Below are 12501 nucleotides of genomic sequence, written 5' to 3' on the forward strand. Positions count from 1 at the left end.
ATTTTAGTGGTGGGCCATTAGGCAATGCAGATTGGATTGTTTTCCCCTAGATTTGTCGGTTTACTGCTTTTAAAAGAATTAATCACCTGTCTTATCGCTTCTCTTGTAACTCTGCTGGCTTCCACATGGAGAGAATTCTTTACTTTTTAGAATCACAGAATGTCTGGGGAGGATCCAGACATCAACCCTCTCCTGACCTGGATAAAGGAAACAGTGCAATGTTGTTGATTATTCTATTAGTCCATGGAAATGTTCTATTGGCTATTTTAGTTGGCTACCAGAGCATTTTAAATGGTTGCATATCCTTTCCACAAGCCTGTGAAGTGAGTACTATTGAGACCAGCTTGGTCCTGGTTGTGAAATTATCACTTAGCAATTTGACTTTCCATTTTACCTGACTCCTGCATTTGTTGCTTGTCTGCCCTCTGTAGGTGTGTGATTTTAAACTCCTGGTCTATATGCAGATGTAGTTGTCACTTATTATAGAGTAGAGCAGAAATTAGGCATTCCCCAGTTCCTGATAATAATACCATAAAATACCAAAAATATATACACACACACATCCCACATACATGTATACATTATCCCATGATGTGAACATATAACTTCATTGGTATATAGCATATGTTTTATCACATGGCCACTGATCTCCATTTTAAATCAAGTTTCTACTTTTGGAAGTTTAAAAATATTATATAAAATAAAATATTATCATAGTTTGGGTAATTATGAGAGAAAAGGTTCCAGAATACCATTCACTCATTCATTCATTCATTCATTCATTCATTGACTCAGCATCTTTTGCATGCTAGCTGAAAATCTATTAAATGTTGGGTATTGAGTTCTGGTTCTGTGATGACCCTACAGGGTATCATTGATTTGATATCAATTGATAGTTTCTGTTGAATAAGAAAGCAGGTATTAACAATGACACCACAAGGCCAAGGGAATAGTCTTTAATCTAGTCCATTATGGGCTAGATTATCTTCCACAATTATCTTGTCTAGTGCCATTTCCTAGGAGGTGTCATTTAAGTTAATTAGTTTGTACGGACCTAACTCAATATGTGCCCCTAAGGCTAGAGGCCTGATTTATCACCTTCAGGATATTGATCTCTGTGAATCCTTCTGTTAGGAATTCTTGGTATTCCTTGCCGGGAGTAGGGTTCTGGGAGTCCTGACTGGGAATGTGAGAGCCACTTGGTGGATCCTTGTGCAGGAGAGTCATTTCCTGCTGGTAGCCTGACTTGTGGAGAGAACCCCACTGGGGATGCTCTTACATCTTCTGTGAGAGAGAATTAAATGTCCCCCTCACCCTAAAGCACCATGGGTATGATAGGATAATGGTCCCCCAAGGGTGTCCACATCCTAATCCTCAGAACATGTGAATACAATAACTTCCATGGCAAAGGGACATTTACAGAGGTGATTAAATTAATGCTCTTGAGGTTGCTCGGTTATCCTGGTTTACCCAGGTACGCTCAGTGTAATCACAAAGGTCTCTGTAAGAGAAAGGCAAGAGGGTTTAAGTCAGAAAGGAAATATGATGGATGATGAGGCTAGTAGTTGGAGTGAAGCGCTTGGAAGATGGAGGAAGAGACTATGAGTCAAGGCAGGCAGGGAGCCTCTTGGAACAGGCAAGGCCTTGCTTCCTTGCCTGAAGCCTCCAAAAGGAACACAGCCCTGCCAGCACCTTGATCCTAGACTTCTGAGCTCCGGAACTTAGAGATTGCACTTGTTTCGTTTTAAATTAATGTGTTTGTTGTAGTTGGTTACAGCAGCAATAGGAAACTAACACAACTGGGTAGCCACTGTGTGGGCAACTTCAAGACGTCTAATCTACCTGCAGGCACAGATCTAAGTCCTCTGTCCAGAGGGAGGGCCTATTTGATGCAAAACATTTATTCACAAAGCCTCTTTGAAACCAAGGAAGCCTAAATCCCCCTTGCCACAAGAAGCCCATGAGTGTCCCTTACCTCTCTGCCATGGTTTCAGTGATAGGGAGCTTGTAGTTTGTCCCACCTCTGTGTCTCCTTCTCTCATTTTTTATTAAATGTGGGACTAGAAGTACCATGGATTCCTCTGAATAAACTGAGCCAGCAAGGATCACAGATCCTCAGACATATTTGTGAGATAAGCAGCTGCATAACCTTCACATCTGAGTCTATCTATTCATACTCTTTACAGTTCAGTTTTCTAACAGATACTTTTTCCACTATGTGAATTTATGAAACTGGCCTCAAATCCAGGTCTTCTGAGTCTTAGTCCAGTGTCCTTTCTCTTAAATCATGGTGTTTGTTAAGTGGACTGGAAACAAGACTCTATGGTGAGAGGTGTCTTAAGTGCTAATGTGGATAGATGCTAAAGCTCAAAGCTGAAGATATCTATCTGTTAATTCTCAGCTTTGGGCATTTGCATCCTTCCACAGTAGTGCTTTCATCCCTGAAAGCAGTTATAGTGTCTTTGGGATCTTCTCTATCCTGTTAATGTGTAGGGATCTCCAGAGAGGGATGTCATGATGTCTGTTTCATAATGAATAATTTCTTATTGCTTGCTGAGGCCCAAAGAAGAATCTGAGGGCCATGAAATAAAATTGCTCTTCAGGCCATTTTCCTAGACCTCTGTTCTTCACTCCTTTTTGAGTTCCTGGGATAAGGCTGAACTAGTGATTCTATCTAGCAGATTTCGGCAATGCAGTAATATCTTCTTGAATGTGTATAAAGGAATTCCAAAATCCCATTGGCTTCCCTGGACATATTTATGCATGTCCTAATGCCTTAAAACACTGGAGTTGTGTTCCCAAATCTCAGCATGTCCTCTTGCAGCTCCATTAGGGATATTCAAACGTAAGGAAGCTAAACCAATTTCTCATATATCCAAAATGGCTAGTGGCCCAGTTTCCTGTTACAGAGATCTTGGCACTCAAGTCTAGATCTTTTGATAGAGCAGTCTGTAGGTTTGGTGAAAGAGTCTTTTATGATGATTATTAAAATCTGCAGATTTAGAAGGAATAGATCTTGAAAGCAACATTATCTGGAGAACTACGCATTAAACCACTGATTTGGAAAGAAAAGGTGGGGTTTCCAAGTTCTTATTTGGAAAAAAAGGAATTGCTCATAGAGGTCAAGAACACTGTTAAGTAGAAGACTTGTTTATTTTCTGAAATCATCATTAATTTTTTAATTAAAAAAAACTTATAAAGTCATGTGCCAGGCATTGTAACATCCCATGAAGTTGGTACTCATTATTCCATTTTACACCTGAGAAAGCTACAGCATAAAGAAGTTAAGTAACTTTTCCCTTAGGTCATATCGCTTGTAATGGCAGAGCTAGGATTTGAACCCAGGCTGTCCTTGTCCAGGGAGCATGTTATTAAAACTACATTATGCTGCCTCTCAAAGACAGATGCCAAGAAGAAAGAGAGTCCAACAGATCTGGCCATTATCAAAGATTGACTGCCATCACCATGGTGGAGGTAGAAGTTTATGAAGGGGAGAGAATTTAAAACAGTTGACTGAAGACTCCTGACAAAGAACTACCAAAGCTTTAACATTCTAGTGCACCTCATCATTCAGCATACCTGATGAAATTTCTACAGCGTAATTATCTCCCACAGCTAAATTTTTATGGCCTACCTCCAACATTCTGACTGCCTTGAGAAGACTAGTATAGGATGTTAATGTCACACATTCTGTAGAGATACATACCAACTAAAAGGAGATGATTATTCAGTGACAGTGTCCATTTGATGAAAAAATTTTTGCAAAGCTGATACAGTAACTTGAATAAAGCAAACAATAAGCAAATAAACAAATAAAAGCTCTTCCTGGCTTTAGTATAGATTTAAAAATTAAATTTACTTTCAAAAAGCTGGTTACTCTTCCCTATGTGCTGTAAAATTTATGAAAAATGTGTCATAAAATAACTTGTTCATCCCTCAAACTGCTCAAATTTACCCTTTTTATTTCTTATAGGGAAAGGAGAATTATACAGGGCTTACTTTGAAAGAGGCTACTGTGTGGTTTGCGGGCTGAACAATTGTTGAATGCCAGGAAGTAGCAGCCAGGGTAACACTTTATATTTGTATGTGTTGCCATTTATAAGCCACTTCTTCATATAGTATTTCATTTACACTTATGATAATCCTGAGGTGTAAACATTCTCTCCCCCCAGCCCATGGACAGCTCAGGCTCACTGAGGTTCAGAGACTTGTCGCCAATCACAGCGGCCATGCGTAGTGCATCTGGGCCCCAAACCCAGGTCTGCACATGCCAAGCCCAAGGCTTGTTTTCTTACCCAGCTGCCACCCTAATTCTTTCCTTTTTATCCAGGGTAAAGTGCCCCTAAAAAATTTGTTCCAGCATCCAGCTGTCTATAGGCAGAGGAAGCCAGCATGGTAATGCTTTATCCTTTCTTGGTAAACCCAACCTACGCCCAGCACAACACAGAATAGATTTTAAAATTTCAGTGGCCCTTAAGCCCCAGTGACACGTTTTGAGGTTTCTTTTTGCCATTAGATGCCTTATGGCTGTGGTGAAACTCCAGCCTCATTCAAGATTTGGTCCATATACTCAGGGCTGACCTAAAATTGTATTGATCTCAAGACTAGCATATCATGCACTTTGACATCCATCTCCTGATATTCTTGTTGAAGGGACAGTGGTAGGTTTCCAAAGACCATAATCTAAACTTTTTTATGACATTTGAGGCCTAACTATATCAACCTTGTTTAACTGCTAGACCCTTAAATTCTCACATTGCTACTTTTCCCTCATCTATGCTAGATACAAGGGATACATTTAGCATAGGCAAGGCACAATAGAATGATGAAGACCCAGTCCCTGCTTTCAAGTAGTTCAGAATCTAAATGGGAACCTTACAGTCCTACTCCATAGAATTATTACCAGGTTTATAACCAAAAAAGTTAACTCGTGTTTAAACGTCTTATCATGGTGATTTAGCCTTGCTGGGTATTTTCTGTTTGCTCTTTGACATCCATTCTCTCCTCTACCCTCCCCACTCTCCCCAGCTTTGTGCCCTTGGGGCTGACATTTACTACTGGATCAAGGAGTTCCCTTGCCTTCTGGTTAGGTTTGCTCTTTGGGAAAGAGATATCAAAGTATTTTTTCCTTTGCCTCCCTCCTTGCCAGGCTGTATCCCTCTTAGTATAGACTGTATCCCTCCACCTAAGGCCCTATCTCATATTGGTGGCCCAATCCTAAAGCCATAGCTCCCATTTTTTCTCTAGGTTTCTGAGCCTCTCCATCCCCAGTCTTCAGGATGATAAAGTACCCTGTTGTTGCTAGCCCTACAGTACTCTATCCCTTGTTAATTTCCCTTAATCCTGCCCACAACTTTGTAAATATTTCTTTATTAAACTTTCCTTGATTATTTCATTTGAATGTGTCATCTGGCTCTCTAAGGCCCCTGCGTCATTCAAGACTCTCCATGACATGGTTCTAAACTCTTAATCTAGCCACATCTGTCCGTGAACTTCATTCACATTCTCCACCCTCTCTTCAGAGGACCTCATGATGGAGTAATATTCTGAAAGGATCTACTCATGGTCCTTCTCATCATTCAAGGACAACACACGCAGACTCATGACCCCACCCTATGGTCAAAATTTAACTCGCCTTCCTCACTGCTTTTGATATCAGATTAAATGCTGAATCATTACTTATTTCACTTGACTTTCTCTCCTCTTATTTGCATGCTTATCTTCCTTAGCCTGTTGCTCCCTGAGGGCAGGGCTTCCATCTTACTCAGGTCTGGAATTAGTCCACAATGACTGTGTGCTCAACTGATGAATGGGTTTGCTTGCAAGATGAATATGCAACTGTTTGGAGGTAATAATTCAATCTGGGATAATCTAAACTATGTGGTTTTGCTGTCCTTACCCACTCCTTTGCTATGGATGCAAGATTAGAGGAGGGCATTTGAAAGAGACCAATTGTATTTATCATGAACAATTCTGATGAAAGCATATATTGAGAAGGCTAAAACTTTTCAAGGATAAATGATGTTTTTGGAGTTGAGATAGAAGTTGAAGTGTTCTTTCTTCCACTGACAGTGGCTTTCAAACACTAACTCTTCTATGAGAACTCTACAATAGCATTTGCTTTAGTGAGGAAAAATTTGGCTTGGCTTGAAATGGTGGAAAGAAAAGAGGTCAAATGAAACTCTGCTTAGAGAGCACTTCCTTCTGCCAGCCACAACCCTATTTCCAGAGAAGATCTCCGGTGTTAAAGAGAATGGTTATGGGGTGTAGAATAGTTGACGGGGCCACTTGTCTTGGGCCTGTGCAGTTTTGAGCTTAGGTCAAGAGTTAACTTTCCTTTTCTTTTGCTTGCTAAGCAAGCCCATGCTCCTTCTCAGTAAGGGAGGTGCCTTGTTTTGTCCTAAAGTCAAGCACTTTTCTAACATATCTTCAGTAATTAGATCTGTCTTTTTCCTTATAACGCAATGCTTTTCATGGAAGTTAATGCTTAACTGTTTTATTGCCAGCACAGCTTCCCAACATGTGAGTTGGAGAGCAGCTATTTGCCCCCAGACCTGAACAATCTCTATAGGCTTTCTTTATTACTTGATCAGCACTGTCACTAATGCAAATCTATCTCCCACACGAAGAGCGACATTAATTTTATATTGTTTATATACTCTTGCCATAAGGTTAAGCAATTTCTACTATTAAGCTTGATGAAATTGCATTACCTTAATGAAATGCACTTTACTGATAAAGAAGAATGTCACTTTCACAAGTGGAAGCACTGTTAGCAAATTTTTACGAGAGAATTCCCAAAATCATATCTTAATTGCTTGGACAGCTGTGTAGTTTACATAACGAGCAAACAATGCCAAGGTTTTTTATTTCCTTTGTCAGCTGTACTGGATGTTAGTATGCATGGTGGACCTTTTTTGGGCCTTTTATTGCTTGATTGCAAATCATTCTTCATTGTTGCCCAAATTTATGGAAGGACATTGCTCCCTGAGGTGCCATTTCCTTTCAGGTCTGTAACTGAACATGACTGATGGCGCCAGAGTAACAGTTGCTTATTACCGCGTTCACTGAGCTGTGATTGCTCCAATACTTTATGTTGGCAGATGTGTTTCCCTAGGAACAGCATCTCTGAGACAGAGGTCATTGATCAAACCCCCTCTGGCTGTTCCATTATGTGCAAATTATTGCTAAAAGCAGAGAGGCTGCAAGGGAGGTGGTGTGTACTCATTGCAGATATCAGGGAAGGAAGTCCAAGAAAAAAAAAAAAAAGGCAAGTGTAATGAAGCAGAAAAAAAATTCTACCTAAACTAAAACAATGTTTTTATAATGTGAATTAATAGGAAAAGGGGGAAATTAAGTGACTCGGAGAGACATGCAATGAAAGAAGAGTAGAATTGTGTCATTCTGGGGTAACTTCTAATATTGAACTTGCTGATAGCATCCTTAGTAGCTTTCCAGTCTAGAAGAGGGCATGTGGATGGGCTGTATCCAGAGCACTGTCATCCTGATAGGGTAAAGATTAAGGCACTTAAGTGGTCAGTGCACAGCACTCTCTTCAGCCCATTGGTGGCCAAATGTTTAGAAAATGCTGGAGACATACAGGGGACAAATGCAGACATGTTTCCTGTCCCCCAGCTTCCCAGGGTAGGGATGGAAGTGATAATGGATTGATTGGTGAATGGGAAGCACTTACATCTAGATGCGCCTTTGCTCAGGCTTGGCAGAGCAGGATTTCTTACTTTTTTGGTCAGTTGCAGCAACAGCTCTTCCCAACAGATTTCTATTTTTGGAAAGACGCGTGGATTTCCCATGTGAGTGCTTCTGATCTTTGCTAGCTTCAGTAAGACTATGGGATGGCTCAGGTGGAGCACGTGGCCTGCACATCTCGTGCTGAGTCTCCCTAGCCAGAAACCTCTATCACTCTATTTCTCACACTGACTTACTTTTTAGTGTTGGCAAGACTCACTATTTTTATTTTTGCAATTCAGTCCTCCTTATCTGTAAAATCTTTCCTTACATTGAGTCAGATTCTTCTCAGAGTAAAAGTCATTCCTTTCACACATTTTGGAGGCTTCAGGAACACTGTGTGCTAATTCCTGGGACGTTGATATAGCCTTTGGGTATTGCTAGAGTCCCTCCTAAATATTGTATTTTCCCCCAGGGTAACTTGATGTAACCCCACCATAACTCTCAAGGAAAGAGGGGAGTGCAGGAACTCCTTTACTTGCAAACATGATGGGGGCCAGAAGGCTAAGTAGTGAGGGTAGGCTTTCTGTCTATAATTTCAGAGTGACTGCCAGTGTTCTCTCTTGGTGGCAGGCAGATTTGAAACCTTTTTTCTTTGGTGGTAGTTGTGGTATGAGTAATGAAAGTACATTCTTTTAACAAAAGAATGCTTTTCAAAAGAGAGGAAAAAGCATTCCTATAAAACAGGAACACATGTCAGAGATTTTAAGTCATTAATTAAATGAAGGAACTAATAAGATGTTAGGACTAGTTCAAAGGAAAATCCAGAGAACAGATGCATTTATAGATCAGGAATATTGCAATGAATTTGCAAATGCATTTAAAACTGAAGTGAGGGTATTTAAATTAATTTGCATGTCTATAGATTAGAAGTGTTTGCATTGCTATTAGTTTCTAAAAGTTAAACTTAATCTCTACAGAACTATGAAGAGCCTAGTCAAAAACAAAGACACATTACCCTGTATGTTTAGATAATCCCTGGAGTATTCTGACATTCCATTGACAGGATATCTGGTTATGCTTTGATTAATATAGTTACGATTCTTTAGATTTGGAAATAATGGGACACACCACATGCAGCTACACCACTGTACTCTCTCAGGAATCCTGATGCCCAATCCACTTGCTAAGGGAACTCTACCCTCTCCTCCTCAACCAGACCTCTGCTTTGGTCACTCTGTCCTGAAGTGCCTACCTCTCTACACACACGCCCATTTTCTCTGTGCTTTAGCCTATGCTCCCTCTAGCCTGAGTTTTCCTAAGCTGTAGTTTCAACCACTGAAGTCATAATAACCCTTTAAGCAAAAGCCCCTGATAATATTTCTTCCAAGATTCCATTACCAGTATCCCTTTTTTCTGCATTCCTATTTTACTTTCAATCTGTTGACAGTGCTGAATTTTACCTGAGCCCTGTGCTCTTGGAAAATGCAGTGGTTAAAAGATTTCCCTAATCTTTTGTGTTCCAGGAAATAACTTACTGCAAAGAACCACCCTTCCCCATATGACTTGGATAATACTTGCAGATGAGCCCCTTGTCTACTCATGACAAGGCCAGACAGGCTCTTAAAATTCCTGTTCTTTGTCTCACAAATGATTAGCTGAACTGTTTGTCCCCATTGACCAATATGGACAAAATACTAATATGACTTGACCAAACTTTGAGTAGGTGCCATTCTTTGTCCTGGGACCCCGAACTTTGGTTTATTCCTGAGCATGGGACACAGGACAACCTCTCCTTAACAGCTCTCCAGACTTGTTACTTCCTACTGTCCTCAGGAACAAAATATACTCTTATATCAACTAGCTGATAATGCCACCTGCTTACCTCAGTCCCCCACACCTCATTCTTTCCAGCCTGTTCATTCCTCCCTATATAAGGAAAGCCTTTTCCTTGTAACCTTTGAGTTGTTTGCACATCTTCCTATAGAAGCATTCTCCTTATTGTGATATTGCCTCCACCGCTTCATCACAATAGTTTCCCTCTTCCCATTGCAATAGTCTTTTAAAATGAAATCTCTACTTACCTGAGTCTGAATTTGTTTTATCTGATACTGTTCTTTAATGCCAAACTCTCTACTGTAATTTGATTATTCATAGATTGGTTTATCAGTCTTTAGTAATACTTATATGCAAAGAATTAGAAGCAACTTATAAAATAAAAGGATTAAATAAATTATTGAAAGAATCAGGTAAAAAATAAGGCCAAGAAAGTGATAAATATGTAGATAAAGACAAATATATAATACATGGGGTCCTATACAGTTGCTGAGTTGAGCCATAAATTTGGCTGCATTTCCTAGTAGACAAAACAAGGAGGGAAATTCTTTCAGTTAAAAAATATATAGGGTCTACAAAAAAAAGAAAAATGCAACTGGTTGTAATTAATTCATGTGCCAGTCATTGTACCCCAATGAGATGGTAACCTACTAAAAGGTAAGGCATGAGACTCCTTGAGGACAAAAAGGTTAGACTAAATAATAGCCATAATAATAATTTCCCTTTATTTAGAGCTGGTATTGTCTTATAATTTTAACACAATTAATTTTAACGCAATTAAGTTTTTTTCTGTCACACAATTTTACTCTAATACTATTTAGGAACTGAGTATATTGGCTTCTTGAGAAATGTGTTTATGTGTCCTCCTCCCACAGAACAGGAGATTGAAATATAAAACAATCTGTTAGAGTAGATAGACATTTGAGTAGGTAACTTTAAGTGGCAAAGTAACCTTTATGAAAGAGGAATACAGAAGGAGAGAAAGGTGTTTTTCAGTTTTAACTCATCTCACTATTTTCCTTCCAGTTTCTTCAGATGACTGGAGCATGGGATAAGTAGAGCAGATGGCTGGACAACAGGCTGGGCCATATTTTAGGAGTCCTTGAGTGCTGAAGGGAGAGTCTACAGGTAATGAGGTAGACATTGGGATACCACTGAATGTTTTGAGTAGGAGAAGTTGCATTGTTAGAGCTATGCTTTAGCAAGATTCATCCAACAAAAGTATCTGGGATTACTTGGAGAAGGATGAAATGAGAGGGGAGGCAATATAGCAATTCCAAGAGTTAGAGAGTAAGTTTGAACTAAAATGGAAAGGAGTGATTGCAAGTGTCACTTCAGACAGAGCCATGGAATTTGGAAGATATTGGCTGTTAGATTAAGCCTGGACCTGGAAGTAAAGGATGATATATGGCTTGACAACTCCTTTGAGGTTTACCTTTGCGTAGCTTGAAAGGTGGTAAAGAATATTAACAAAATGGAAAAATCTGGGAAAGAGGATGTGTGGAGCAAAGCAGATGTATTCAACTTTGCAACTACTGATCTTGAGGTGTAAATGGAAAGTTCAAATGAAGATGTCTAGGAGGTTATTGCAATCACAGAAGAAAAGGCTGTAAAGAGGGAAGTCCTGGGGTGAGAACAGAGTCATGAAGCTGCCTGCACTTGGGGGAGCAGAAGAAGAAAGTAGAACTAAAAATGGGACAGAGATTGAGCAGAGAGGTAGGAGGAGAGCCCGTTTCAGTGGTGAAAAGAGAGAGGTCTCAGTGAAGTTGGGGTTAACAATATCAGTTACTACAGAGAAGGGATAGTTGGCATGTGGTGAGATTAGTTCATTGAAAGAGAAGGCTGATGCCAGATTGTAAGAGTTCAGGAGTGAGTGGGAAGGCAAGGCAGCAACTAGAATACTTGTTCAATAATTTGTTATGAAAGGAAACTATCTTGGGCCCCCCAAAATCACCAAGGAAAACTCAAGCTGGAAACTGCTTAAAGCAAACCTGCCTCCCTTTCTATCCAAAGTCACCCCTCTGCTCACTGAGATAGATGCGTATCTGATTGCTCCCTTTAGAAAAACTAATCAGAGACTCAAAAGAATGCAACTGTTTGTGTCTCACCCATGGGTGACCTGGAAGCTCCCTCTGGCTTCCAGTCTTCCTGCCTTTGCTTCAAGTTGTCCTGCCTTTCCAGACTTAACCAATGTACGTCTTATATATATTGATTGATGTCTCATGTCTCCCTAAAGTGTACAAAACCAAGCTGTGCGCTGACCACCTTGGGCACACGTAGTCAGGACTTCCTGAGGCTGTGTTATGGGCGCATCCTCAACCTTGGCAAAATAAACTTTCTAAATTAATTGAGACCTGTCTCAAATGTTCTGGGTTCACACTGTGTGTAATTGAAAAAGAGAAGGTAAAAAGAAAGAGGAGAAAGGGTTAAAAAAGAAGGTGAAACTAAAGAGAAAGTAACAATCAAGATAAGAAACAATAATCTGCGGGGCGCGGTGGCTCAAGCCTGTAATCCCAGCACTTTGGGAGGCCGAGACGGGCGGATCACGAGGTCAGGAGATCGAGACCATCCTGGCTAACCCGGTGAAACCCGTCTCTACTGAAAAAAAAAAATACAAAAAACTAGCCAGGCGAGGTGGCGGGTGCCTGTAGTCCCAGCTACTCGGGAAGCTGAGGCAGGAGAATGGCGTGAACCCGGGAGGTGGGGATTGCAGTGAGCCGAGATCCGGCCACTGCACTCCAGCCCGGGCGACAGAGCAAGACTCCGTCTCAAAAAAATAAAATAAATAAATAAAAAAGAAACAATAATCTTAGTCTGACTGGAGTGGCGAAAAGTGTTTTAGGATGTGGAAAAATTTAGCATAATACTAAACTATGTCAAAGAGCTTTGGGAGAGAGGTTGCAAATGGATAAAGAGAGGAAAAAAAGTTCTTGAGAAAAGCAGGGAGGATGGAATTAAACAGCATAATAGAGAAATAGT

The sequence above is a fragment of the Colobus angolensis genome, unplaced genomic scaffold (assembly GCF_000951035.1).
Source record: "Colobus angolensis palliatus isolate OR3802 unplaced genomic scaffold, Cang.pa_1.0 Scaffold445, whole genome shotgun sequence".
In the NCBI taxonomy this organism is placed as follows: Eukaryota; Metazoa; Chordata; class Mammalia; order Primates; family Cercopithecidae; genus Colobus; species Colobus angolensis.